The sequence below is a fragment of the Helicoverpa armigera genome, chromosome 20 (genome assembly GCF_030705265.1).
Source record: "Helicoverpa armigera isolate CAAS_96S chromosome 20, ASM3070526v1, whole genome shotgun sequence".
Classification (NCBI taxonomy): Eukaryota; Metazoa; Arthropoda; class Insecta; order Lepidoptera; family Noctuidae; genus Helicoverpa; species Helicoverpa armigera.
Window position 1 is genome coordinate 3,446,112 of NC_087139.1, and position 27,143 is coordinate 3,473,254.

General features: G+C 34.3%; 1 protein-coding gene across 1 annotated transcript in view; it reads left to right on the forward strand.

Moving 5' to 3' along the window:
* LOC110377468 (neuroendocrine convertase 2) overlaps nt 1–27,143 on the forward strand; it is a 90,346-nt gene that overhangs the window by 16,636 nt on the left and 46,567 nt on the right. The gene's annotated exons all lie outside the window — the stretch shown is intronic.

Genomic DNA, 27,143 nt, shown 5'->3' on the forward strand with positions numbered 1-27,143 from the left:
TCAAAGTGTATAATTTTCTGATTTATTATATTATTATGCAGTTGTCATTTCAAAGAATTTTCTCGCTCAAAGTGGCTTTGAAAATCCTTTGCTTAGTATAATATTGTTTGAGTAAATCAAACGGGTGCTCTTTGTTGTAGCTTTTTGATGTGAATTGAAATAAATGTTGAATTGAATTGTTAATATTGTTTTATTCTCAAGAATATATCATTATTTGGTTAAGTAATTAAATGAACAGATAAACTAACTGATATAACTAATTAAGCAAATATCATAGAGATGGAAAATGCTGTTATGTATGAATGACAATATTTATTAATGCAATTCCTGTTGATATTATTTTTCCTCAAAGCTGCAGCATTATTTAATCTCAAGTCTAAAGTCGTTTGCTCATTTTCTTACTTAAAATTCGTCGTATAACGCAGAAGTTTCCAAACGCGTTCACATTAAAAACCAAACTTACTCAAGGGGTTAGGCAGGGGTGTAATCGTACACTCAAATACCCCAATTATATTTGGTGTAGATCGATTGAAATCCCAAAGGGAAAGTGTTCGAACCCTATTTATATGTTCATTCGGCAATTCATATCTTAAATCAGCTTTTTTATAACTAGAACTAGATTTTGGTGCATTTTGATGGAATTTTTAGCCACGAATTTGAAATATTTTGAGATAAAAAAGAAACTAGGTATTCACTATAGCAAACAGTTTTTAAGAGCGATTATGAAAACAGTTAAATATTCATTTTATGAAACCTGTTACATGTACCTACGTATTCATAAATATTTTATTTCGTAGAAGATTTATGATATTTTGCCTAACATGAGTATTAAATCCTAACCCCGATACTCACTCATCACCCTTCTGAACATTACTTCAGGCGAGGCAGTCATTACGCATACAAAATATTTCTTACTTCAAACATTTACTTTACTACAAAAAACGTCTTTATCACACTTGTAATAAAGTCTAGAATCATCTACATGTATTGCTTAATCCTTGACAAACCTTTTGGGAGGCTGTGAGGTTGTTACAACACACGTCTTTCAAGATAATAATTATGGAGCCATCTCTAAGGAAAAGAGGAATAATTTCCATTACACATTGAGTTCTATATTAGCTCGGTTTTTGGAGCGTATTTTTTGAAGAAATAATATGTGTATGTGATTTATTCTGTATCATTTTGAATGAATATTAAGTAGGGTTAAAAATGTTACTTTATTTATTAAGGTATGATTAGGATTTTTATAAGACCTTATGTCTTACGTAGTGCGACTTGAAATACAAAGAAATATGTAGTGTAGCTGGGTGTTTGATGAGCGGTACAACGTCCAAGTCCAGGTGTTTACAGGCTCACGGCTGCTTTTGTAAAAGTTTCTTAAAACAAACAAAGCAATTTGATCTGGGAGTCGAACATGAGATACCGTGTTCTAGACCAACGAAGCAGTTTGTATACCTACTTTGTATGTCATTGACAAATCAACTTCCAAAAACCACGTGCTTACCAAAATAGTTAGTACATTCTCACATTCACGTCCGTCACAAACAACCGCTATAATAAACTGCAATGACACAAGATGGCCACAACAAACGAGGTAGGATCCGGAAAAGATGGCCGAATACTTGGACGCCTACAACTCTGATTGGTGGGAACACTCAAAAGATCGAGGAGTAAAGACAAATTGGGGATACCTTTACCCAGCACGTGGACAATTAAGGCTGAAAAATGATAAATAAAATTAAATGCCAACAAATACATTGTTAGTACATTTGCACTGATGACAAAGCCCAATAATGCCGTCTATCGGTAAATAACCGTGACAACGTTGCATAGAGGCTGCGGTTTGCGTGCAGCCTGTTTATACCTCGCAATAATGGAAACTGCACGTTTGCGGCAGGAAGTGTCACAGCACAGGTATTTGCAGAAGGCTCGGTTTTAAATAATGGGGATAAAAAATACATAGGTCTGCAAGCTTTCGTTAAAAAAGCTATGGGGATAAGTGAAAAGAAACCTCAAATATACTGTTTTTTTCACCTCTTGAAATGTTGCCTTACCAAGTACAGGTTTCGAGTTACCCAGGTGACTGGGTTGTGGGGGTCCGATATGCATTCGCTCTATGTAAAACATCAGCATCCGGTTAGACTGGAAGCCAATCCAAGGCTAGGCAGATGATGAAATCTTGACTTGGCGCAGATATTCCTTATTGAGCCAGCTATTACATCCGTGAGAATTCGCGTCCCCAAAAATAATAAAAAGTAGCCCTCCTCAATAAACGGACAATAACACAGACAGAATTTTTGGTCCTGAGATCAAGCAAACAAAAGCTCTTTAGCTTTAACATTTAATCCTATGTTAACCTTCTGTCATCTATTTCCACTGTCGAAGCGTGTCGGATATGATCGTGGTCGGCTATTGAAAGGGTTGTACATACATTTGTGTCCATCCACAGCGATAGGCCGATACCGAATTATGTTCGTGTATTAACCACTTTGGTTATTGCAAACTAATTATTGATGTTGGTGTTATGAAAATTGAATTAACAGGTTTTGAGTGGATTATTGTGTTTGTGGAACATCTAGTTTATTTGTATCTAATTTTGAATAGTTTATTCAATGAATATGGTTACCCATCCAAAGACCGATCACGACAGGCGTTGCTTAACCTTATGATGGATTCATTTGTACGGCTGTTTCCTAGCTACCTAAGTTTAAAGTTCTCCTTACATTTTCTAGGTAGGTATAGGACAGAATTCAAGGAAACCCAAGTTTCAAACAAACTTTTAACTTTCAATTTAGTTTTAAAAGATTAATTTCAGTTGTTGAAGCAAAGCGTGGTGTTCTCTATGAAATAAAACACGTGTCAACGAAAATTTACCTGTTGCGTCAGCGTTTAACGCGAAAATAATATTCAGATAAAAGAAAATATGAAACACTTCCTAGAATTTTACTTAGGTAGGACCATAATATACTTTCACTATGTATTTTTTTCTGTAACTTAAAGTAAGGGTAATGTACGTAAAAGTAGTACCTAGGTACATAATTGCAAAATACATATGTTTTATTTTTTGGGTCTCTTAGGTACCTAAACTAATTCAAAGTCTAGAATGCAATCCCATTAGATTTCGCTGTCTGTCTGTCACCAGGCCAGACTGTAATTCATGAACCATGATAGTTAGACAGCTGGCTGATATTACTTTTAATCCTTCTTTGGAGCTCTAAAAAAACAGTCTTTCACACAGAAAAGGTAAACACAAAATACAAAAATGCCTATTACGAACTAAACTATTGTGTATGATGAAAAAGGAATTGCGTTCCGGTAGGCGACTTTGACATAGTCAAACGGAACACAGTACAAAGCATTTCTTTCTATTGATATCTGATTTGTGATAGTGTGCTCTTGTGTGTAACGGAATGTATTTTTATATTTACCTATATAGTCGATTCTTGGAAATAGGGGCGAAGTGTTTGGAGGTACTATCGAAAATATTCTTTGAGGAAAGTTATCAGAGCTTACATTGTACTTTAGGTATTGTCCTTTTGAGAATTATTATAGATATTTATGGATCACATTGTTTTTTGTGTAAATATTGCCTTAACCTGGTTGCTAAAATGTTTTATGTACTCTCAGTCATTAAATACCTTAGTTAAGTAAGGAAAATCTTTACTTTTAGATAGAAAAAAGCTTACGTAAACCGTAGTCACCAAGTTAGCCACCAAACGTAAAACACATTTCATAACTTCAAAAGATTTAAAAGAGCAATGTCTCATTGCCTTAAAAAAACTTAATTTCCACTCTGAAAGCCTGATTTAAACTTAAAAAATCTACCTATTCATCTTAAGTAAAATCACGAACATTTTTCATACAGGCAGTCCTGCGAAAACCTTCTAAAAAATTCCTACGCGCCTTAAAAGCATTATTTATCAAAGTGGGTGTATAAAAGCTTGTATTTTTGATAAGAGTGAGTTATTTTATTGTAGCCATATTACCCATACTTTAGTTTTGATAACGTGTAGGAGAGATATGACGTCATTTGTGACGTCACTGTCTAATCAAAGTGTATGTTTGTATGACGCATAGATGATGAGAAACTATAAAGAGTTGTGTTAGAATATGGTGCTAGTACACTATGATTATCTATGGTCTCTGCCATTTTCACACTCAAGTTTTTATATAGGTATATTTTTTAATGATGTGTACCTATTGTTAATTAAGCATATAAAATAATAGACATAAATTATGAGTCGTTTTGTTGCAGGACTAAGGGAAAGTATATTTTATAACCTGTTTCGAAATATAAAAAATCAGGCGCACTAAGTTCTTTTTCAAGATACCAAAGCAAGAGCCTTGATTACACTTATTTTTTTGTCAGGTTTTTTGTTATGTTTGCACAACAAGTTATGTTACTTTGTCCAACTTTTATTTCAACCAAAAGTTGTGTTTATTACATAAAACCGTGCGTCGTAGAAGGCTTGTCGTAGAATTATCGCACATCTATATATCTATACATATAATAAAATGGTAGGAAAGGCAAACCTGTACATTGAATATTTTTTCGAAAGAATACTTGTGGTGTGATCGATAATAATCAATACTGAGCCCAAAAATATAATTTTTAGAATTTTTGTCTGTATGTCTGTTTATCTGTTTGTCTGTATGTTTGTCTCGGATAAACTCGAAAAGTACTGCATGGACTTCAACCAAATTTGGCATGAATATTACTCGGAGGCCGGTTCAACACATAGGCTATATATTATCACGCTATCACCTACGGGGGATGAGCAATGAACCATTATTTCTGTTAACGTTTCTGTAACAGCGGTGTGCAATAATAACAAGTATTTGAATGTCTTACTTATATTAATTTATCGGCCTAATATCAATCTTTGCACAAAAAATCACGCGTTTATAAGTAAAAATAAAATTCTATGAAAACAGTGTTTAACCAAGGTTAAAGTAGCTCCATCTATGGTATATAAAATACATCAAAGTCAAAGATGCGAGGTGGTAATTTACAATTAATTACCATTTATAACTTAAAAGAAGCGAAAGCTGAACGTGCGTACTATCGCCAGCCTCTGCAGTGAAAAACATCACGCTATGACTGTAAGCAACTTGGGCAGAATAACATACTATACGTGGTTCACCTAAAAGATGATATTATATTATTATCTATAAAACCTACATGCGGCATTTTTTTTTCTGTTGAATCTTTTGAGCGTGATTATTTTGTGTTAGAAATGTGAAAAAAAAACATTGACTTTTATCACTTTTGTCCCGAATTTATAATTTCGTTTGTTTCATTATGTATGTTAACTAAATACGTATAGAACTATTTTTTAGTTACAGGGAGTTACGTTTTTTTCATGTTGGAAACGTATAAAATCGTAATTGTGATATAAAAAATGTTCACCAAAAAATGTTTCCATTTTTCTAACTAGATGGTGTTGGCGTCGAATTAGATCGCGCTATGGGTTCGTTCACCTGCGTTGTCTGTAAGTTAGCGATATTCGCAAATTCTTCTGTTCACTTTGTGTTTGTTTAGTCTTCCAATCTCTATATATATAAAAATGAATTGCTGTTCGTTAGTCTCGTTAAAACTTGAGAACGGCTGGGCCGATTGAGCTGATTTTGGTTTTAAAATGTTCGTAGAGGTCCAGGGAAGGTTTAAAAGGTGAGAAAAAATCTAATAATTGCCGGGAAAATCTTCAAAACAGCATTTTTCTATTTCCCATACAAACGTTTTCTAAATAAAATGGAGAGTCAATTTGTAATTTATTACCGCTGCATAAAGTTCAAATTCGCGTGCACGTTGGAAGATCTAATATCGCGTTCTGAAACTCAACAAACGCGACAAAATTGCATAGTCTCAAAATACATAGTACCTACTTAAATAGTGGTCGGCTTCGAGAAACTCAATTTTAACTAACTATATAGAAATCGAAAGATAAATCTTAAGTTTTGTCAGAAATTAAATTAAAAATCTTAAGTTAAATTTCTGTACGCAATCATAATATTTGACATTCGATTTGACAACCAACTAATATGTCAATCCATCCTGTCGCATTTCAGAGCACGTGTTACGAGTTACGATATCTATGAGTGCATCCTTCTATCTTTGTGGCTACGTGCGCGAGAACTTTCTTTACTTTGGTGATCCTTTGTGATAGTGACATTCCATTTCTTCTTCTTTGTCGTTATCACTCTTGACAGAGTGGTCGTGGTCATCACTTCAGGTGACCACGACCACACATTCCATAGGCTATATAAAATTCTATATTGCCCACGCAGACGAAGTCGCGGGCAACAGCTAGTAACGAATAAAAATATATAGTTCATGTGATTAGAAATTTGTTACCCCTAGTTACGGAATCCATATTAATTTTCTTTAAATTCCAGACCATAAAATATTAAACTTTTTCATCATGAAATTCTTGATTACCTAATCATTTACAATTTGTCGCTTTTGCGTCTTAAAAAAGTACCTACCATAAATATATAGCCACTTCTCCTTTACAATATTAGATATGACAAGGCTTCCAACGTTGACTAAATTAAATAAATTCTCTTAAAATCCTAAGGGAAGTCTATTTTTAGTTCTGAAATATTTTCATAAAATCTTTGAGTCCGCCGTCAGCTAGATAAATGACGTTTAGAACGTCAGACTGTTATTGGACGGAGCATGCCGGAATAATTTATGGACCTGACTCAATATGCTAAAGTTATGAGAAAGATGCGGTAAATATTATAGGGGGAATTTCGAAAAAGGTAACTTTAAAGAGACAGCCTAGAAGCTTGTGTTTTTGTAGCTTACGGCTTGAAGCCATGAGAATAAGGGCAGCTGCATTATAACTTTGATTGACCGAGGTATCGGAACTAACACCCAACTCACTGTAACTGCTTGCAACAATGTAATTCAAAGTTAAATTACCTTCTGAATTTCTGAAAATCAACGCTGTAAATACTTAGTAACATGAATTAATAATTTTGAAGCAAGTAATTTAAGAAAATGCTTCTCAATTTGAAATATATTGTAAGTTATGACATGTAGTATATTAAACGCTACACTCAACTGTCTAGACAGAACACATAGGGCTTCTTGATACTCAATAATAATTGAAAGTCACCGACAAACGTTATGACGTAAGAAGGAAGGACGCATAGACAATATTGTATGTAGATACTGTTAGCATTTTATATCTTACTAGCTGTTGCCCGCGACTTCGTCTACGTGGGCAATATAGAATTTTATATAGCCTATGGAATGTCACTATCACAAAGGATCACCAAAGTAAAGAAAGTTCTCGCGCACGTAGCCACAAAGATAGAAGGATGCACTCATAGATATCGTAACTCGTAACACGTGCTCTGAAATGCGACAGGATGGATTGACATATTAGTTGGTTGTCAAATCGAATGTCAAATATTATGATTGCGTACAGAAATTTAACTTAAGATTTTTAATTTAATTTCTGACAAAACTTAAGATTTATCTTTCGATTTCTATATAGTTAGTTAAAATTGAGTTTCTCGAAGCCGACCACTATTTAAGTAGGTACTATGTATTTTGAGACTATGCAATTTTGTCGCGTTTGTTGAGTTTCAGAACGCGATATTAGATCTTCCAACGTGCACGCGAATTTGAACTTTATGCAGCGGTAATAAATTACAAATTGACTCTCCATTTTATTTAGAAAACGTTTGTATGGGAAATAGAAAATGCTGTTTTGAAGATTTTCCCGCAATTATTAGAATTTTTCTCACCTTTTAAACCTTCCCTGGACCTCTACGAACATTTTAAAACCAAAATCAGCTCAATCGGCCCAGCCGTTCTCGAGTTTTAACGAGACTAACGAACAGCAATTCATTTTTATATATATAGAGATTGGAAGACTAAACAAACACAAAGTGAACAGAAGAATTTGCGAATATCGCTAACTTACAGACAACGCAGAACGAACCCATAGCGCGATCTAATTCGACGCCAACACCAGTTAGAAAAATGGAAACATTTTTGTGAACATTTTTTATATCACAATTACGATTTTATACGTTTCCAACATGAAAAAAACGTAACTCCCTGTAACTAAAAAATAGTTCTATACGTATTTAGTTAACATACATAATGAAACAAACGAAATTATGATAAAAGTCAATGTTTTTTTTTCACATTTCTAACACAAAATAATCACGCTCAAAAGATTCAACAGAAAAAAAAAATGCCGCATGTAGGTTTTATAGATAATAATATAATATCATCTTTTAGGTGAACCACGTATAGTATGTTATTCTGCCCAAGTTGCTTACAGTCATAGCGTGATGTTTTTCACTGCAGAGGCTGGCGATAGTACGCACGTTCAGCTTTCGCTTCTTTTAAGTTATAAATGGTAATTAATTGTAAATTACCACCTCGCATCTTTGACTTTGATGTATTTTATATACCATAGATGGAGCTACTTTAACCTTGGCTAAACACTGTTTTCATAGAATTTTATTTTTACTTATAAACGCGTGATTTTTTGTGCAAAGATTGATATTAGGCCGATAAATTAATATAAGTAAGACATTCAAATACTTGTTATTATTGCACACCGCTGTTACAGAAACGTTAACAGAAATAATGGTTCATTGCTCATCCCCCGTAGGTGATAGCGTGATAATATATAGCCTATGTGTTGAACCGGCCTCCGAGTAATATTCATGCCAAATTTGGTTGAAGTCCATGCAGTACTTTTCGAGTTTATCCGAGACAAACATACAGACAAACAGATAAACAGACATACAGACAAAAATTCTAAAAATTATATTTTTGGGCTCAGTATTGATTATCGATCACACCACAAGTATTCTTTCGAAAAAATATTCAATGTACAGGTTTGCCTTTCCTACCATTTTATTATATGTATAGATTTATTCGTTTCGAAAAGCAACTCACCATCTTTTCAACAAACTTCCCAAAAGAAGGTGGTTCTCCATTCATCCGGATCTTTTTTTACGCACTACTACACTTGTGTTACTGCGTATACAACACAATGACCTGCCACATACGTATGTGTGAGTAAACAGCGAACCTTTCGATATTTCACTTCAACCAAACCACATTTTTTGTTCCAAAGGCCCTCCAGCTTAAACGAGGTCATTTCGTAGGCCGTTCCTCGATAAACCTTCGAGTGGCAGGAACAAAAGCGTGGCCAGCCAAACAACCAAACTCATTGTTATGAACAAAGAAATAAGCCTCGCTTTCCGAAAGGATTCTTACTCGTGGTTTCATAGATTAAAAAGCTTATGTAAGTACACTCGAAGTCTAAAAAGGCCGGGTGTCCTTGGCTGAAATGTCAAGTGGTTACATTAAAGGTACTGAGTGCCTGTAATGTTTCTTGCTGGTTTCAGGCTTTTAATAAAGCCTAAATTGCTCTTACGTTTATAAATCTTGGTATAAGCACTTTTTTGCGAGCTTTATGAGAGCTACTTTAATTATGAATGTTTGTCAACAAACGCTTTTTCGGGTTTCTTTAATTAAATTTATGAAATATTGTTTAAACTCCAACTGGAAGCCGACCCCAACATAGTTTGGGAAAAAGGCTCGGAGGATGATGATTTTTTAAACATGGCGCTGATCAACATAACAACAAAGACGTTTAAACCTTACAGTCTTCTAAAAAGCGGATCCCCATCGCTGATTTCCAGGGAAAACGTTAGCCATTTACTCTGTAAATACCTTATATTATACCTCCAATATCTTATTGTACTTCAGATATTAACAAACTTCTCCCACATTAAACACACATCATTATGTCCAACTTGTATCACAAATAGAAGTAACGAGTTTCAAATACATAGGACATGGAGAACAAAATGAATAGCGGAGTTGCCATAACGGAAAACTGCCAATTTGACAAAATGCAGGTGAGCAAGGAACAAGGAATGTTATTGTTTTCACCCTTATGCACCTTCTTTGTACCCGACCATTTTTCGTAAGACCAAAAATCGTTGACAGATGTCTCAAAGAATCCGAACGCCTCGTTAGTTCACTCGTAACTGATAATATTGGGCATGCCCGCCCTACGAAACTGACCTAGAAGAAGGCGCCTGACCTACCTGCATTATGACATCTCCGCTCATTGTTCCTTACGCCGTGACAGAGAAGTATACATGCGCCTATATTTACTTATGTACAGTTGATGTCGTTAGTACGTTCGTTCGTACAATGTTTTACATATGGCCTTCACCTTGTTATAAGTAAATAGGGACTTACACGTGCTAGACAGATGAAACATTTGCTCGGTAAGGAGTTTTAGACTTTCTTGGGTATATTAAGTATGATAAGTTATATGGCATTAGTCTTGTGGTATGTAGGAATAACTGTAGTACCTACAGATTGTAAAATAGGTTACTTCTAGACTAGCGTTCTCAAATCTTAGACAACATCGACCCTGACCATCAGGTGAGATACTGGTCAAACACAAACGTCTAAAGAAATAGGTTCAAATTTTCGTTTTATTTTTATGTCGAGTTGCTTTTGTTTTTCACGATAAACGTCATGTACCTATTAAAATCGCAGCGTTTCTACAAGTTACTAATCCCGAATTCTGAAAACCGATATTTGGATGGCAAAGATCAGAAGGCAGTTACTCTTGCAAAGTTTATTAATCTGATTCACGGCCACAACTCGCACAAAATAAATTCAAATTGACGCATTGACGTACTTGCATAAAAACATGCATATATTACGCCACTATTGACGACTTTTCAGCGCAATCCATTGCATGATTTCACCCATTTATAAAAGTTTATAGGCCATTTTCATCAGGCGCCGTGCAAACGGCAATCGGCCTTTTTTTCAACAACGAAATAGGTTTCGTGATTGACTTTCGATTCAATGCCGGTGAGCTTTTATTTAGGTAAATTGAAAAGCTGATAGTCTGACACTCTATATGGAGCTGAAGAATGACAATACATATAGGTATTCTATTTTAAACTGTTAAGGTTTTGTTACTGAAACGCGGTCAATCCGTCTTCTCGTGACGAGTGACCGTGTTTTGGAAAGCATTTTAAATAGGTGTGGTAACACTTTTGAAGTCTACACGGGTGCAGAAGCCAGAAAATCTGACAACAAATCTTATCACAATGTTACAGGTTGTCAATGTAAACTTTTCATAATAAGGTCAGATACGCAGTCACTCCATGTAAAACACTAGAACTCAGCTGCATACTAACAATGTAACCCGACTCCAACATAGTTGGGATAAGGCTTGGCAGATGATAAGAAACGATAACTGAAGGCCACGATAATCCTTAATTACAAGTACATAACCAATTAAGCCGTAAGCCTGAGTCCTAAGCTGTTCTTGAGCCAGGTTTAATATTACATCGCGCCCCAAGAGGGATGGGATAAATAATAAAATATAATATTATATAAAAGTTCTCGGTTCCGTAACGAAGCCGCAAGATTTTCTCGTTAATGCTCCAGAGAAAAATGAGTCTACAGATAATTAATATAAAGCTTTTATTATTACAGGGTATTAATGAGGTTCCACGTGGCAATTATGGAAAAGGGTCACATTGTTTTTTTTATTGAATGTCCTACTTATAATTATTAGTCCACGGTGTCGCCCACGTCCCGAGGGTACTATTTCCCGTACTCGGATAAAAGTAATCTATGTCTTTTTTAGGCTCTTAAAGCGTCGAGACATCTTCATTTAAACGGGTTCCGTGGTTTTGGTAGGTATGAATATAAGCCATACCAACACAGGCTATAAGATGTTAATCTAAATAACAAATCTTTCAACAAGAAAATTACAATACTTTACATTTAATGAGTATTTAAATTGATGAGCCTGTAGGCACGCTATAGGTATTAGGTTCTTCTATTGAAGAAGCGTTTCAATTCAAAGCTTTATATACTTGAAATTAAATGAGTAAATCTCTAGTCCTCATTATTTATCTCGTTAACGATAACTATGGTTCATTGAATATAAAGAAAGGTTAACAAGCTTGTAGTGAGAATTTATTGGTTCAATTAAAATAATTATATATTTCAAACATGATATAGTTTTATGCTTGCAATTAAGTGCACGTACGTGCTTCTAGTGTGCGTTCGCGCAGCGGAATATTGTTGAATTTAAAGATTTTAATTATCCAGATAATTAGTGTATGACGTCCTATAATTGTGTATGGTAAATAAAAATTTGTGTATGCAGCCATTGTGGAGAAATTCACCAAAAACAGATTCCGCTGGGCGAACGTTGGCGAAGTTTTATTTTTTCCTAACGCTTGTGTACGCAACTGTACCATATTAATAATTATACTAACCTTCCAAGTTAAGAACGTTTCTTAGACATATGGCACGGCCGCTTTTTTGTAGCTATCCGAACTTGGTCGGATTATGTAGGTTTTCGATGCTCCGTCAGTATTATAATTGTCTTTCTTTAATTACTGAATTTAATGACATGAAATTTTGCAAGAGAATAGTTGAATGATTAAACTAATTATTGGCATACATTTTACCATGCAATTCCTTTAGAACGTCGTGATATTCGACTGCTTTGTAAACAGTGATCTGTTCATGGTAAAATATCCTATAACTTTTCAATTAGTAACGGAACATCATTGATACTTGGCAACATGTTGGAGACACTTACAAGGTTTGTGTAAACGTGAAAATCTAGACCCCAAACTGCATACTTTAAGAACTAAGACCTAATAAGTGTATTTTACGTTTATATTTTTATCTTTTAAACCCTACGACTTTTTCTAAATCTGTTTTTTAAACAAATATAAACAAATTCAAAACGACGTATGTAAAAATCTACAGCTCTCTATGTAAGCGCTTTATATGAAAACTAGCTAATGGCCAAACGTTCGCGTAGCGGAAACTTGAATTTCTCCGAAGTTAATGCATGCACTGATTTCATTCATACATAATCAATTATACACAAATACACACTAATTTTTGCACACATCTCTTTTCTTCTAAAGTCTATGGATTAAAAAAAGTTCCGCCAGGACAACGTTCGCCAACGTTCGCCCAGCGGAATCTGTTTTTGGTGAATTTCTCCACAATGGCTGCATACACAAATTTTTATTTACCATACACAATTATAGGACGTCATACACTAATTATCTGGATAATTAAAATCTTTAAATTCAACAACATTCCGCTGCGCGAACGCACACGTGCTTCTATCTTGGTTTTATATATGTTAGAGCCGCCATTAAAACGAAAGATAATTATATTTATAAAAATCAGTTTTCTGTTACCATAACAGTAAAGACAAAATTTAATTGCAATAAACATAGTTTCACAGTCATGTAATTTTATTAAATTGTAAGGAAAGCGACTTCAAAAACCACCTTTTATTTGGTAGTAGTTTTTTTTTCAAAGCTGTGTAGTGGCCATTTTGCAATAATCTTTCGCTGAAGCTTTTTGAAATTGGAAAAGGAGCATCGTAAACCACTTTAAAAGCAATATAACAAATGAAAATCCCACTTCAATAGTTATTTTCTACGATATAACTCTTGAGATAAAAGTTATGCCTCGTAAAGGCGTGCACACAACTTGTGCGATAAAAACTTCCATCGGCCGCAGTTGGGAATCTTGTCAGGGCCTCGCTGTTGTAGACATGTCCTAACTTTTACTGCAGTATAGTGCACGATTTGTTCTCTAATATTACAATAGTTTATTTGAATTTTTGGTGAGCTTAAATGTAAAGTTATTTTCGTAATGTGTTTCAATGTGGGATACAGACTTTTACAGGAATAAATAAATGACTCAAATTGATATATCTACAGACTAAACTTTCGGTTCGTTATTGGTTAGCTAACAGTTTTTTTTGAATCGCAAATTCAATCAAAATTTTCCGTCAGTTTCAAACCAGTCGGATCCTTGTAATGAACGCTCTATCATTCATCTTACTGATTTATGAGCCCCTGCTTGCGGCTGATTAAAAGTTTACAGTGATACGAAACAGGGATATACTTGGGATTTCTTTTCCTTTTCCAACCATTTGAATTGAGGAGAATCATCAGTTATACAGATAACAGACGATTTCGAAGCCCTATTGCCTAAAATGTCAATTGAAACCTGTTATGTACAACATGTAATCTACATTCACGAAACTGATACGATAACAATGATACGATGAGTTGATATCAAACTCCATACAAGTATCTACATTAAAAATGAAGTTTTTTTTACAACACTGCTATTGTCGTTGGGCTTAGCACTTTTTTATGAAGCTTTTCGTTGTAAAATTGGAAAAAGATAGTGTTTATATTGGTAGGTATCCTGTTTTTTTCTATCTCTCGCTAAAGTACTTTGTTATACAAGGAAAAAAACAGAAAAATAACTAAATTCATTCTGTGCCATTCTATCACACTTTTTAAAAGTTCTTTTCGTAAAGAAACTACTAAACTAAACAAATGAAGATCTGTTTACCAGTCCTGCATCAATCACAATAATATCTTGTAACGGATTTACGTCAAATGTCAACTGTTTGAACATGGAACGTCGCCATATTGATAGCAACTTCGTTGATTATTCCCCGGGGCTGTCTGTGGTCTGATATCAATTGTTAGTGAAACATCGGCTGTGATGCTTTACTTGGAATTAGTTGTTATGACAGTTTGGCTGTTGGCATCTTGGGCAAAGATTATTGTATAGCTTACGACTTCGTCCGTTAGATGAGAATTACTTAATCTATCTCTTACTTCTCTTAGTAGCATAGAGATTATGCCACATTTTAGTTCAATTGGTTTTAGTGTGAAAGGACACTTTCGCATTTTTTACAATAGTTAGAATTTATTTGACAAAACCGTAACCGAATCAACTTTCAAAATGTAACGCAAAAAAGAAGATAGATATTATGTCTAACATAAATGGGTACAAACTGGTCAAACTTGTAAACTATTTAAAATGGAAACAAAGAGCTTTTAAATTGTCAAAGAAAACTCTTAAAACTCATTAAGTACCTATCTCGGTACCTACATTATCGAATTGTCTTACTAATCGGGTTCCAACAAACATCCCAAAGCTTTTAAATAAGATTTTTAAACTGTTTTAAAAAGTTAAGGGTTACGCATGAGTAGTGTTATATATTTTTAGTTTTGTTAATTAAAAACAAAAAAACGGGTGCTTAACTTCTGGTTTTATATTACCTAGAGGTAGGTACTAGCTTGAGTCAGTGGCTTTGACAATAACGGTTAAAACCGGTCCATTGATTCATGAGACAAACGTGTTTTAGGAAACAAACAAATAAAATCTCTTCATCTGTGTTTATAGATTTTACAGTATTAATTGTCTGGATTATGTACCTATGTACATATTGTTAGAAATAGGTATCGATCTTGAAGTTCAAACGTTAAACAGACTGTCAGATGCAGGTCTAACCGTCGTTACGGGAAGTCAGATGTCAGGAAGTTCGATAACCATGTTACCAAAGTGTTTAACATCGTGTTACCCTGCTGGATTGCTGCTGGTACCTAAGTTAGAAAGGCAATCAAAACTAAATAATGACATAAGACTAACTAAATTAGATTTACTTAATCATTATTTTTCAGGATAATTTATAGAAAACTGTTACGAGAAAAGCACTAAATAAATTGATAAATGATGTTATATTTTCTACCCATCTAAAACCTCTTCAGCCATGTTTTTATTTATGCAAAACACGTGGAAACTAAACTAGGGGGTTTAATTAATTTAAAAGTGGGTTACATAGTCCCTGATTGGGGTCGTTAATTTTGTTATTAAGATAATAAGGACACGTTCGACTTCATATGCACGGAACTATCCTAACTATTACTCTAAAAGCTTATTACTATGGCATAATTTCAGTTTCCCAGAATGAATTATGGCATAGATAATGAAATATGGAACTTTGGTGTTATGTATTGCATATGTTTTTTTTAAGTATAAAAGCATAGATAAACAATAGCTTTTCATCCCCAAATAAAGTTTGACATTAATTAGTAAATAGCATTATAGTTAATTACGGCATTAAAGATTCAAACTTTAATTCAAATAACTATTCGAAAGAGAAAACAAACGAAAGTCGAAATCAGAAAAACAGATAATTTCGCGTGACTGAACCTAAACTCGCTAAAGAGTTCAAATATTTTTTGTGAAGAAGATTGAGTGAACATAATATGACATTATCCATTACGAGCCACCGGGATTACTCGAGATTCCATATTATCTATGACCTTGTTCGTTCAGCAGATTTATTATCTGTGCGATGGTTTATTATCTGTGGTTGTAATAATGTGGAATGAAAATCGCTGCTATAAATCATGGGGTTTTTGGTTGCTTTATGCATTTTTAGTAAAGTATATATTTTAGTTGCTTTTAGTCTATTTCGTGTCCCAATATAATATACCTAATCTATAGACACGGGAGCGAATCTTGCTGAAAAAATGCGTGTTAATGTTTAAGTAACATTATCAATTCTATCAAAATAAACCCTGTAAATGTTGCAGTCGGCAGTTAGCTTTCAAATTGCACCTTTATATTTGCTATTGAAATGTCCACAGACTGTATCAATATTTAGAGGCTTCGCGCGTGATCGCGGCTGAATTGACGAAGGTCTATTTATTTTGAACATATAAAAACCAAAGCACGACGTTTATATTAAATGCCACCATTTTGAGAAATGTTATGTATAAAGTTTGGAATTAGTTCAGCTGTTTACGATTTGTTGCTTGTTAAAGTTTTAATAGCTTTTAACTTATGTTTTGTGTTGTACCTGTACTTGTACTATATAATTTAAGTCTGGAAAACTTTATTATTACAAGATAGGGTTTATTACTTGGGTCTTGAGTACGAATGTGGATACTTGAAGAAACCTTGATGAATCTACAAAGAAGCTAAACGGCGAGTACAGAGATTTATTAAAGTCAATAATGCGAGGCTGTGTCTAAAAGAACACACTTCTAAAGAGAAAGAACAGAACATTACATACTAATTGATAACTAGCTGTTTCTCGAGGTTTCACCCACGTCCCGGGAAAACTTCATCGTACTTGGATAAAATGTAGTGTATATCACTCGAGGATAGTGCAGCTTTCTAAACTACAACTTTCTTTTCTTTCTTCAAACATAAATATGTACCTAAATGATGAACGAGTTTTGGACCCTATGTATACAGACAATCAAATATTTCCTTTTATAATTTTAGAAAAGATAATTGTTAAGTACCTATAATTTTTAAGTATAGCTTAGAAACATCTTTTCAATAATATTACTAAAACATTTTTGGCTGATACATCCATTTCAAGGCACAGTAATGTGAAATATTTCCGTATAACAAATTGCTTTGTAGACACGTGACGCGAACATGATCCACTGAGTGGTATACGTCTATCCTTTAGCGATCTTCCCAAAGGGATAACAATATTTGTTACAGAAACAAATATAGAAAGTGTTATGTAAGTGGTTTAAGTGTTTTGGTGTTTTATTTACATCTTTAGAATGGAACTTAGTTCAATCTTATACTAATCTTAGGAACTAATATACAGTTTTCATTTTTGTCTCTGAACTAGTGCCCTCAGTTTTCCGCGGTTTCATCCATTGCCCTTTGAAAACTACTAATGAGCTATGTCACACTGAAATAGTATTTGAAATTGTTTCATTAGTTCCCAAAGTAAGCTCGTTCAAGTCAACGTTTTAACCAATGCGCGAAGTAAGTCCCACGGGATGTGGGTGACAAACTCATGGTATCAAAAATCAAAAGACCAAAAACGTAAACAAAACAGTTTTCAAGGATAATTCCAAACGGTTCATTAGTCAAGGATTCTTTAAATACTCGTCTCAATGGAGCGGTAATTACGCATCGCCGCCATATTGTGATAAGCCCCATTAATGTTGGGGAATAATGAAAAGACTTAAGGTATTACGGCGATGAATGGGCCTTGTGTTACGGACGAATAAGTCCCGTCTTGTTTGTGTTTATCGAAATGTAAGGTAAGTTCGATGTTTTGTTGAAAACAAGTGACTGCGACAAAACAATAAACAATCAATAAGTTATAACTGTGTTTCCTTGATGAATGAGCTACAATATTCACACACAGTTTTTTTGAAATGCAAAGGGAAGCACGTTTGTTTGATTTCCAGTTTTTAACGATATGCTTTTTGAAATGCAATTTTTAAGAGTTACATAAAGCATATAATACAAAAAAAAAATCGACTGGAAAACGTTAGCCATACATATTAACATCTCTGTATGGATAGTCTGTCTACCAATAAAACATAATTTGCTCATCAAGCAGTGACTCAATCTATCTCAAGATTGGCAATATGTTATTTTACCAATATAACATATAAATAAGATTTATAAGTTTATGCAAGAAATAAACATCACACGCCAATAAAATTATTATAAAATGTGGCCTCAAAAAAGTTTCTTTAGACAAGACACGCTTTATAATAATTTTCGAGATGATGATTTAAATCTAGTAGTAAAACTTGTAGGTATTTTGTTAAGACCACGTTTTTAGCCCCAGCTTAAAAAAATAACGAAGAAGAAAATAAAACCGCGAAACACAACTAACAAATGAAAGGTTTCGGGTTGTCTGTAATTTGCTCGAGATTCTTGGACTAATGGTTCCGTACTAATGAGACCTTACCGAGGTCCCTCTAATGAGGGTTGGTCTCAGCTGCTTGTTAATAAATAACCTTTGCCGTTGGACATACGGTTAGGATCAGTTTAAAGGTTACGTCTAAATTGTGTAAGACAGCTCGGAGACAGTTTCTTGACCATCTCGCATGATGAACTTTTTGAGATTACATAGATTATATGAAATTTTTGATATAGGTACTATGAACTTTTGTGATGTTCAAGATTCTATTTCTTAAAGATTATATTTCTAAATAACTGTAACTGAAGTAGCGTCACTAGTGTGTGGTTTCTATGTATTTATATGAAACGACTTTCGATCACCGTGGCAGCATCATGTAAAGTCGCCTCCATACAGTCAAACTTGCCAGCTGTCAGCAGTTGCAGTCAACAGCTAGCTTCCAACTAGCACCTTAACTTAAACTAGCACATCGTTAAAAACTCGAAGCCTAACAATAGTGCTTCCTTTCATATTTGCAAAAACTGTAACTATGAACCTACAGTTTTTAGTTTGACATTGCTTCGCTCGTTACTGAATTTTTGATTGGCCGAGTTTGGAAACAGATAATATTCAGATGGAAAATATTGCAGGAACGTGATTCAAGTTTTTTTTTAAAATAAATCGACGAATAAAGAGGGGACTCTTTAATCATGGAAACTGCAAAAAATTGTAGATAGTAGAAGTTAGTCAATATTTCTACTTATGACGCAGTTGTTATATAAAATATTCGATTATAACTTTCAATAAAGCACTTGTAATCAGATTGTAGGTAAATCACTGGTACTCAGGTTAGACTGGAAGCCGACCCCAACATAGTTGGGAAAAAAGGCTCGGAGGATGATGATTATAACTTTCAATAACAACTAAAACTTAAGATTGCTCGCCTGTAGAGGTTTTGCAGTTAGGATGATTTATTTTTATCTTACCTTAAAAAAACATACCTATTTACACATCTGTTCATGATAATATGAATGTAATCAAGCGTTCAGCTTGACCAAATATATGTTTGATTTTTCCGCAGTTCACTGAATAAGATGTTGCTCTACTGGTCAAAAGCGTGAATTCCAAGAGGCAAAGGGCTTAGGAGTACATATTCCATATGAAATCCCTTAGACAGCTTGGGGGCTGGAATTATGCCAGGTGTAAAATGCTCGGTCCTTTACATAAACTATGCTACATAGGCTATGATCACTACGTTATTTTCAATATACGTACGTAATATTGTGTTTCTATTATATATAAGTTTGACTTAAATACTTTATAATTAAGCCTCTTCACTCTGCAGCAAAACAAATTATAAATAGCATCTACTATAACTTGATTATTAACCTATAAGATGTTCCATTGACCTGTTGAGGCAGGTCAGGTGGCCTGACCTTTTGAGAAAGGAGTCAGGTCAACGCTAGTCTTACCTAATCGAGAGTCACTAAGCTAATTGCATACTACTGTAATATGGCTTGATCAAATTATTAGTTGGAGTAGTAGAAACTCATTTGATGATGTGTTTTTGCAGGCGAGAGGTGTATGTGTGTGTGAGAGTGTGATGTTAATGTGTGTGTGTTTGTTATTAAGGGCATTTGTTGTTTTTGGCGTTTGAAGTTCGATTATTGGAGGGTGGGTGAGTGATCGTTTGTAAGTGCTTATATTGTTATTTTATACAAATATGCTGCGTATTTAATGTTCTCATGGATATGCAGATGCAAAAAGTATACTCGTAGCTACATGAGAAGTGCTAACACCTGTAACTAGTTAGTTAGTTAGTTACAGCCTATTTGTCCCACTGCTGGGCACAGGCCTCCTCTCACACGGAGAACTAAATACAAGAAATGCTTTTTAGAAAAAAATGTTCTCAATTCTAAGGAATCTTTATTTTATGTTCGATCATCCGATATTACCTAATAATAATATGAACTAAATCCAGCAGCAATAAAATTATAAAAACATCTTTAAAACTTCCCTAGCGACCCACGCCCTGTAAACAATACAGATGCCTTCTAAATTAGGTACTCCAATGACCGCAAAATGATAGCATCAATGATCAAAACAATAATACGGAAGGTGCAAACAAACAAATAAACACACCCGGTTTTCCCGGTTGTGTAGGCAGTAACCGGGAAAGCCTTTCAATCATAAAGTAAATAACCACTAGAGAGCGCACTCGCCAATTTTTTTCTAAGAACACGACTCACCGCTGCGGGCGGGGGGACGCGACATAATCCGCGGCTACTATTGGTCAGTTCAAGGTCGCTACTAAAGGATCGTACTGATCGTAGCCTTATAGTACGCGCAAAATCACTAACTTTTGGCGAGCGTCGGGGCACTGTATGCGCAGTCAAGTGGTTTTATAGTCTTTGCTTTCACTCGTGTACAATGTTCCTGGAAATGTTTTGAAGTTTGAAGTACGAAGATAGGGTTACGCCTATGTACTTCTAGCTTGTTGATAGCTTCAGATAAGAGTTTAAAATGGAATTGTTGGTTGAGTAATAGTAATTAGAAGTTCTGGAAGGCATGTCGAATTGTGTGTCACGGCTGTCATTTATACATACTTATGTGTTTGGCAGATCGTTACGAGAATTCGGCATGTTTGGCAATTGTTTTGTATTGCTCAAGTAACTGGGTTGAGGAGGTTAGATAGGTACTCAGCTGCATCCTGTTGGCTCAGTAGGGCAATAGGAAAACAATTATAACGAAAAAAGAGGCTTTTAAAAACGTTACCTAATGCAAGATTTAATTATGTTTTTTATGACTATAGCAACGCCTTTTCTCTAGCGGATTTTCCGATTCCCGTTGTGAAGAAGGCTGTAGGCTAATTTTTAGTTCGATTGTGCTAAGTTGGTAGTTTCGACTAAATGCGAGCAAAATCATGGGCAGAAGCTTATTAAATTATTATTCTCAGATTATTAAGTCGGAAGCTTGTCGGAAGATGCATTAAAAGCTTTCAGATAACCTCAAGGGACTTAGGCACAGGATTAAGGGCAGAAGGATGATTCGGATTGGAAAAGGTAGCATTATATAAAAGGTAAAAGAAAAGATTATATCTTATATTCATGCGTGAAGACGTGGGAAGTCAATTCAATATAATATTGCTAGCTTTGACCCGCTATTTCGCTCACTCCGGGCTTCCGACTCATTGAGTCGTAAGTATTTATCGGAGTTCTGAAGAAACTCCGTTTTCTCTTAGATTTATTGTCTGGTACTTGCTTACAACATTTTGTTTGTTATTTTCATATCAAGCTCGTGAAAGCCTGCTTTTATCCCCAACATCTATCATCCAACGTAATATAAACGCATAGCTAATTGAAAGGTTATAAAGTTGAAAAGAATCCTATAAACCTCACGGCATAAATTTCCCGCCATTCCTGCCGCCATTACGTCATAAAAGCCCACACACGCAGTCATACCAACATTAGAAAGAAAAAAACAAAAGAAAAAAAAACACGTGACGTTAGTTGTATAACAGATAAGGCAAACGCATCAGATCGTAAAGTTAAAGGTCACATTTGTAATTTGTATTCAACCAGAGGAAGTATTTACATAATCAAGACGAACTTCCTTGTAAAACTGCGGACTTTTCACAACATCTGTTGTTGATGAATCCGAGATGTTTGTGTGCGTGATGTTTGGACCGTGAAACGAACGCGCTTGTTTTGAAATTCGAACGCGTTTTTTTTTATAGCCGTATTAAAATGCTTTAAATGCCACCTTTTTTTTGGAATTTTCGACGCCTTCAGACCAGTTTTGTTAACAATACTCGTGTAACTTTCTATTTATAGACCGATTTAGTTTCCTTAAACGGATTAATGGCCGCTTTGTACATCGATTACACTAATTTATTCATTTAGTTTGGAGTTTCGGTTAGATCTGATCAAATATTCATTATGAACTTTGTAGGTAAACAAATGCAAAATTACACAAATAAATTAGTTAACACTTATCGAAATATTGTTATAATTCGACCAGGAACGAGATTCTGCTATTAATACGATTTTAAAACCTACAAAACTCATTTTTTCCCACTCGAATGCTCCGTTACGTTCTACGTGACCATAATACGAATTTAGAACGCCGTTTGAAGAAAAGCTGCGTTCCACAAAGTGTAACCTGGGTTATGGCTGCGTTCGATAAAATAGGTTGCTTTAACTGTGTAAAGAGGTCTCGATCGAGTCTTATCTCCTTGTATTCAGATACGCTTGTTTACAAGAGAAACTTATAACAAGTCTGCTAGAAATTGCGACTTGGTTTAATGCGAGTTTAGAGTGAAAATAGGATGTTTTTTTGTTAGAATTAAGTGAAAATGGCTTGAACTTATTATAATAAATAGCTAGGTGGTTAAATGATTTTTTGCGAACTATTGGAAGAATATTATGCTTATCAGTTCCCAATATCATAGTTTTGTGAATGTGTTATTGAGACTAAGTCAATCGTGAGAGGTTTTATAAAATGATATAAAATTCCAAAAGAAAGACCACACAGTGTTACAGAGTTTCAAAGATTAACAACATCGATTGTTATTCATAGGTTCAGAATAATTGAAACGTCTAGTTATTCATGAAAACTGTTCATCTATATGTAAAATCTTTTGAAAGCCTAATGGCTTGAAGCCTAAGGTCTGATAAAGGTAGATTAATTTCACGTTTAAATTTAAAGCTCGTGAATATTATATGGGCTCGTCTATTCCATTGTTGGATAAAAAAAATTACACAGTCTTTTAAAAACGGATAAGGTATATGTCTATTCTCAGTATGTGATTCTCGAATAAAAAAATAAAAAAATCAGACCCAAAACAAAGGTTATTATAGTATTTTCTCGAATTTCTAAACTGGGTGTGTTTTGTTTAGCGTTCGTTTAGTGCTCAAGCGACGCTGCTACACCAATTAACCTTCTTCCCTCAATGTTATTACTCTTATACGTGAAAACAACGCACAATTGGCGGCGTATTGCCTATAAAACGTTATAGCCACTTGCGACTTTATTCTCTAAGCAATAAAGTTGCTTTTCATTTTCGCCCCAGTCGTGAGACGTAAAGACGTTGTACGTCACTAATAAATCCAAGCAAATTACTTCAATGTACATCATAAGAAAACGTAATCATCAATTTTGTAAAGGAGACGTAAATCGAAATTGTTTTTCAAGAAACCATTTTGACAGGAAGCGTGACTTTTAATTGGACGTTGAATAGAACGCGTCCTGTGATTTTCGAAATTTGAATTTGATGAAACCTTTTTAGCAAAATTATTTTTTAAATTTTACGGAAAGAATCCTTCTTTTACTTTTTTATATAGACAGTAAGTGTACAGCATATTTAATGTTTGAAAATATCTAAATAAGAAAAAAGTTCCCTTGTTTAAACTTTGTAAATATAGGAAGAGGTAGATTCGGAACTTCTTCAGTAAACTCTACAAGTTACTTTGCTAGTTATCATTGTTTGCAGCTTGTAGACATTGTTCCAACTTTAATTAGGTGTGGCAACACCAATGTTTAGCGTGTAAACACTGTTATTTTAAAAATAAAACTTTATACTAACCTGGGGAGGGTAGTTTAATCCTTGTAATTAAAACTCGGGTTTTAAAGTGTATTTTTAAAGGTTTCCAGCTCGTTATATAACATTAGGGGTCAATGTAATTAAGCGTCGAGATTGCTAATTATAGGTAACTTGATATTTTCATAGCGTTTTTCTAAAGATGAACTGGTTAATATTACAGTGTAAAATATAGAGTAACAGCTTCCTCAAACTCAACCTAGGATGAACAATAATGAACATAAATATTTTTTTCAACTATTCTGCTTTATAATATAGGTACAACATAGGCCAGCGAGGCGTTTCTATATATCATACATAACCTACTGTATGTACTTACATGTAAATAAAGAAATAAAGATGTAAAGACCGTCCCTAAAGCTTATTTAGGACGGTTTTCATAATTTTCCCAAGGTTTTAGCTCTAAAATAACGGCCGCCAGCTTCAAGCAAGAGGCCCTAATTTCGAGTTAAAACATAATTATTAAAGGACAGATTATATATGCATGTATGCAAAAATATAACCACAGAAGTCTCTTCGGCAAACTTTATTTTATAATCAACTTAGCCTTTAGGCCCTTCTCAGCCGAATTTAAATAAATAATGAGACATGTTCATGACTTTGTAGCGTTTCTCTCATTGCGAACATTAAATATGAAAATGGTTCGTTGCGTAGGTAATATTCTGTTTATTTTTGTTGTTAAGTAGTTTAACCGCTTTTTCACATTGGAGGAAAACCTAGCCACATCGCCTGTAAGAGCGGAGCGGTGTCGCTTAGAAAAATGTGCGGAAAATCCACCAATGTAAGAAACATTAGTACTTATACATCTTCACAGAAGTTCCAAAATTACGTAAGTATGTATGTAAATTGCTTTGTAAGTATAGTAAGTTCAACTCAGTCGTGCGCGCGGCCTTTTGTGTGGGTAATCCTTGTACATATACAGTGACTTTGTGTGCGTGACAAGAGGTACAGTCAGGTACAAATACAGTTATTTCGGGGTTGTACACAGGTGTTTAAGAAAAATAGTTATAACGTAATTTAGTGTTAATCTTTTCATAACGATTCTGAATCGCTACTTGAAAAATCAAATGATGAATTTTTGGATTCGCTACTTTCCAAGGTGAATTATAAATTCTGACTCCATGTCAAAATGTCTATAGTATTCTTCTTTATTCTTTTGTACATGTCGACAAATATTACCCCACATCCCTTAATCAATTTGATTTAAACGTTCATTTATGAGTTTCATTATTTCCGTCTTATTTTGGTCGACATTATGCGAAGCAATATAATTTTTTAAAATTCCCCACACATTTTGTTTACATTATTATACACGATTACGTTTTTTTTACATTCTTAGTCCACACTTTTATTTATTGTCCGCGTGCCCCGAGCTAGAAAATATGTAAGGAGTATTTAATTCATCTTAGATATTTCACGTCATTTATTTCTTAGACACTGTCAATGTCAATTTGAAAAGACGTATGAGAAAATAATGAAAAACTGTAAAATGTTATAATAAAAAGCTTTGAATGTTTCATTTTTTGAAACGCTACCTGATTCCTTTGAAACATTTTCTCCGTGAAGAACTAGACATTTTCGTAAACGACTGTACCCATAACAAAAAGCGATAAGAACACGTCATCCTCGGACGACGTCACTGTCACACGAATGAAAGTTGTATATTTACAAGCCGACGCACACATAGGGCCGCGCGCAAATCTGAGTTGAACTATCTATAAAATTGTTAAACTCTGTGAAACGATTCCCACTTGTTTAACGAAAGATATCTTCCTAAATCTAACTTTAAAATCACAAACCTTCAATAAAAGCAAAAACAAAAACCATCAACGTATTCGCGCCATACAACACAATTTTCTTCTAAAGCCGGCATCACGTCGAAATGTAAACGTTGATTCGCGCCATATTTGCGCTCGATTCGTCCGCCATTTTGGTTTTATTGCTATGTCTATAAACTCTGGGTAAAGAGCGCGGAGATTTGCTTTATAGCTACCATTTTACCATTTCAAATAGGAAATAAACATTTTTTTAACTTTAACTTTAAAATAGTATCGATAAATAAATAAGAAGGACCTACTTATTGATGATAAAATTCAGTTTTAGCCCACTTTGTTTTTTGTTTACCAAGCCTCGTCGAGTTTATTGTCTTTTCTATAGAAAGGAACAATTGAAAAGCCTTTCTTTGTTGATCTTTAATTAAAACTGTTGCTCTGGCGATAACAACTTGAGCTGAACAAAGTTAAATGTTTATTTCAAGTGAAGGATTCTCGATGAAGTAAATATTTATATAAAATGAAAGGTTGTTTTTTTGTTTAAATTAAATTCTAGGGTCCGTTTTATTCTACTATAAAATTGAATAACTACGAATAGCCACATCGTGCTTACTTGCGAATAATTTCGGTTCGTGCAACCGCATATAATTTGAGCTAACGGTCCTTTTGTACCCAAATCCTATAGAACCTTTTTAGGTCTTGGTCCGTTTAGTAGACTTTACATCCATTGTCGACGACTCAAAGGTTTAACTACTGAACTAAATAAATATTCAAAGAACATTAAACATTTATTTAGTAAGCTTGTGAAAATACAGTAAAGTGTGTCACAGTATTTACAGTATTTTTTTTATATCGTGACACTTTGTCGTGTTTTTAGGCTATTACTAAGCTATTAGGTACAATTTTATGTCGTGTTGCTTAAATCGTTTACATGGACTGGTCTAACACTAGAATGATAAGTCCATGACATTATTTTGCCCACACACAAAAAAAACCTTGCTAATTAAATTAAAACCATCTCTGTAGACCAGGTTTTCTTTCTTTTGTAGTTGTAATGTCATGCGGATTTTATTTTACACAAATGAAATGTAGGTACGATAACGTGCTGTAAAAATAGCTGTTTTTTCGCTATCACCCAGAACCATATTCCCAAATGAATTCGTTAATATTTAACACACCATTATAATAAAGCTTTCCCCATAGGTTCCAAATGGCAGTTCAAAC